The sequence below is a fragment of the Schistocerca gregaria genome, chromosome 3 (genome assembly GCF_023897955.1).
Source record: "Schistocerca gregaria isolate iqSchGreg1 chromosome 3, iqSchGreg1.2, whole genome shotgun sequence".
NCBI lineage: Eukaryota > Metazoa > Arthropoda > Insecta > Orthoptera > Acrididae > Schistocerca > Schistocerca gregaria.
This window is the reverse complement of record NC_064922.1, coordinates 183,352,502-183,357,085: the sequence shown is the minus strand read 5'-3', so window position 1 is coordinate 183,357,085 and position 4,584 is coordinate 183,352,502. Positions and strand designations below refer to the sequence as shown.

The following is a 4,584-nucleotide window of genomic DNA, read 5'->3' as shown; positions in this document are numbered from 1 at the left end:
TTATTTTTAAATTATTTCGCAATGCGAACCAAACTGCGATCTCCGTTTACGTTGCTAAGCAGAGATACTATGATCGACGTCCTTATCACGAATTCATTCGGACGACACTCGGCAATGATACGATTCAGATCCAAAACATTTTACAACAGTGATGCGTCAGAAAATCGAGTTTATGTGGAATCCGTCGACAACAGTCTTTCAGATCAGAAACTACAACGCACTGCTCCTCAAATTTTGGCTTTGAATATCGTTATTGGCGATGAATCTTCCATACTGGTGACGAATCTTTATTCATTGTTAACAAACACAGATAAAAAAGATAGTTCACTGGTCTTTCGAAACAGCGTTGGTCAGAAGATCGTTGCTACTCTCTTTCTTCCTTTTTTTTAATTCTCTAATAAGGGCCGTACTGGTGCAACAGTATCAGAAGATACATACAGTGTTACTGCCAAGTACACAAATATCCGTTTACCGCAGCTTTTTCAAAACTTCGTGAAATATATCACTTCAACGCATAACCGCATACAGGAAAAATGAACATCGTACAGCCCTGACCTAGCACCTTGTGATTTATTTTTATTTTCAAAAATTAAAAACGAAATGCATGGAATAAATTTTTCGTTATTACATGAACTAGCGGGACGTCATAAATATCTAGTTAGTCTAAGTGCCTCAGGAAGAACGCCATCATTGATTTAAGGAGCGGTTTCATCAAATGCAATGATATTTTGTTAAAGGGTAAGATATTGAAAAACAATAAAATAATTTCAATTTTTTTAGTACTAATCCTTGCTTGAGTTCCTAAAATATGCCCATTGTCGCCTTCTGAAGTACTGGTATATCGCGTAGTTGGGCTTCACAAGAAACGCAGCAGCTCCATGGAGACAACTGCAAAAAAGATGCATCGGCCGGGAATCGAACCCGGGCCGCCCGCGTGGCAGGCGAGCATTCTACCACTGAACCACCGATGCGCACTGATCACCCATTCTCCGTTTAATCCTGATGCACTGGTCTGCAGAGAAAGTGTATGAAGCCACTCGAGTGTTCTTAGATCGACTTGAAAAATGGCTGCACATTGCAGACGCTCGGGGCCAGCAAAACTGCACACGCGGGGAGAGTGTCTCGCGCCATGGTTGCATTGACATTTCGGACCGGAGACCAGTATCACGTGAATAGCTGCTGTACACGCCTGGATGCAACGACAGATGATAGCTGACGCGGAAATCTGTGCTCGAGCGGAATATGTACCGGGTGATCAAAAAGTCAGTATAAATTTCAAAACTTAATAAACCGCGGAATAATGTAGATAGAGAGGTAAAAATTGTCACATGCTTGGAATGACATGGTGTTTTATTAGAACCACCCCATATTGCTAGACGCATGAAAGATCTCTTGCACGTGTCGTTTGGTGATGGTAGTGTGCTCAGCCGTCACTTTCGTCATGCTTGCCCTCTCACATCCCCAGACCTCAGTCCGTGCGATTATTGGCTTTGGGGTTACCAGAAGTCCCTAGTGTATCGTAATCGACCGACATCTCTAGGGATGCTGAAAGACAACATCCGACGCCAAAGCCTCGCCGTAACTTCGGACATACTTTACAGCGCTGTTCACAACATTATTCCTGTACTACAGCTATTGTGGATGAATGATGGTGGACATATTGAACATTTCCTGTAAAGATCATCTTTGCTTTGTCTTACTTTGTTGTGCTAATTATTGATATTCTGATCAGATGAAGCGCTATCTGTCGGACATTTTTTGAACTTTTGTAATTTTTGGTTCTAATAAAACCCCATGTCATTCCAAGCATGTGTGTCAATTTGTACCTCTCTGTCTACATTATTCCATGATTTATTCGGTTTTCAAATTTAAACTGCCTTTTTGATCACCTGGTATATTCGTAGCTACAAAATTCGTGTACTTTCCTTCTCAGTTTTATCCCTCAGTTATCTATAAGCACTAAACAAATAAGAGAATATATTGAAATGGCTGGCTGGTGACTATTGCTAAAGGGAAAATATGATGCTAATTACATTTAAATTGTGCTTAAAAACTTCCGTCTGACAGAATAATGCGTGTGACTGCGATTTCTGTGACATCCGTGTGACTCCATTGTAGAAGTTGACGCCAGAAAAAACATGTCCAGATAAGTCGTAACGTACGTTGTCATGCTATTGATCACTGTGCATGAAATATTGAGAAATGTATTACAGTAATGAAGCTTAGTTTTCTCACAAAATGGCCATATCATACACTACAAGCACACTGGGGATTACTTTAAATACATTTATTCAGGTATTTTAGATTTAATTATTTGCTCTAAACCCACAAAGTACTTTAATGTTGTGTAATTGTTTCGTCTCTGTTACAGCTTGGTGTATGACGCGAAACTCAAGTATTATTATAGACGTCTGTATCACTGGTCAAGGTAGTTCCTATTCATCCCAACGAAGTTATTGTATGCAGATTTATTCACTCTGAAAGCGAAATTTAGATTACTACCGCTACGTACGGTCATGTCTGTGTACCTCAGGTCTTTGTGATAATGATCCATCCAACTTTTGTGTGCTTTTGGAATAATGTGTTTAGCGTGGAATGGTAACACAAATTATGTTCTAAATCACTGAAGGGTGGTCATTATAATTCACTCACACATTCAATAATCCTTTGATACAGTAGCTCTGGCTGTTTTCTTTTTCCTCAGGAATACTGTTCCTCAGAGACTAACACAAAGAAGGAAATGTTAACAGAAGAAGGTTTAGCATGTAAGCAAATGTTTTTCACTTACAATGGTTTACAATTTGTGAATGATGAAACCACTTTTAATAGCTTTACCTGGTGTATGCTTACCATGTCATTTGAGATCTAGTTGTATGACTAGCCGTTTGACTCCGTACACTTACTCCGTCACTGATTTTGCAATGGAAACATAATATCGTCAGTTTCAATGTCATTTAAAACATGAATGTCATGTGGAAAACAAGAGTACATATTATGCTTGCTTTCTTTCCCACCTTTAATATGAGGTCATATACTGGGGGAATTTTGGCAGCAGCTGAGCGACCTAAACTGTGACAATAGACACTGTACGAATGTTGTTGTTGTTGTTGTTGTTGTTGTTGTTGTTGTTGATCTTCAGTCCGAAGACTGGTTTGATGCACCCGTCCACGCTACTCTATTCCGTGCAACCCTTTTCATCTTCGAATAATTACTGCATCCTACATCCTTTTGAATCTGCTTACTGTAGTCATCTCTTTAACAGCATAAACTACGTAATGAGTAAGTAATTACCAGCAGCATATGTAAGGCAACAGAAACAAAAAATAACAAGGAATGCAAATGAAATGAGAATAAGCAAGCCATGTGAAAGTAGGCAAGCGTAGCAACGTCTTAGCAGCTACCCTGAGAACGGTATAATGCTGCAGCTAGATCTTCTCTGAAGCTGGGTCACGTAACGTCAATTTCGGGTTCGAAATGTCAGCACAGCCTGGCGTTTTACTGCACAGGACACTCCCGCACCCATGGCCGTCCGTACAAAATTTTCCCGGAGGCGGAAAAGGATTTAAAACGTGCTAGTTTTGGAATAACTGATTCAATGTCTGAAATTGTGTCGTGCCCCAAAAACTAAATTTGATTCCGAGTACAGGAAATCCACCATAACGTTACGACGAAAGTTTGATATCCATCTACTTAGAATTTTTGAAGTAGATTATTTTGTTACCTAAATGGGAAGGTTATTTAAATATACATGCAAAGGATCGGTACATCTTTTTATGTTATTATCAAGAGTAAAGACGTTTGATTCGACAGTCTCAAATTACATCCTCATTTATTAAACTGAGGATAACCAACGAGTTACCAAATAGAGCTATAAAATATTCACAAAAATAAATCATTGACACTCCCATAATTTAAGGTTATATGGGTCTGAGCACTATGCCACATATCATGTGAAGTCATCAGTCCCCTATAACTTAGAACTACTTAAACCTAACTAACCTAAGGCCATCACACACGTCCATGCCAGAAGCAGGATTCGAACCTGCGACCGTAGCGGTCGCATGGTTCCAGACTAAAGCACCTACAACCGCTCGACCACAAGACCGGCTAATTATAGGCTGAATCAGAAAATTTAAAATATGTAATAGGAAAAAAAAGAGTGCTTGAGAATATAGATATCAAGAAAAAGATAACATTGATACTTCTCGAATTGGAGAGACAGGAACTAAACTTTAGAAAAGCCTTATCCAACTCTGGTGACCAATGGCACCCATGCTCTCTAGCTCTAAAGCGAAGGAAAAAAATACAACTCAGTAAGGTGATTTTCTTTCATGAGTATGATTTAAAAATCAGTACTACGTTGGTTTTTAACTGGGTCTGAACGAACTTTTCTATGGCTCCTTAGAAGTCACTATCTGTCTCCCAAAATATTCAAGTACTCCCTACCCCAGTTCTAGCCCGACCCCCTCCACAGACTCGTTGGGCGCCGTTGCAGTGACGCCATCTACGTTTGCTTATAACAATTAAAATGCGTTCATGGTAATAGTTTTTTGCATTACTTTCAAAAGATATATTAGTATCGAT

General features: G+C 39.4%; 1 non-coding gene across 1 annotated transcript; it reads right to left on the bottom strand.

Annotated features, from left to right (window-relative positions):
• Positions 1 to 900: 900 nt before the first annotated feature.
• On the bottom strand, positions 901 to 971 carry Trnag-gcc (transfer RNA glycine (anticodon GCC)). Its single transcript has one exon. It is a non-coding gene; the product is annotated as a tRNA-Gly (tRNA).
• Between the last annotated feature and the right edge of the window lie 3,613 nt (positions 972 to 4,584).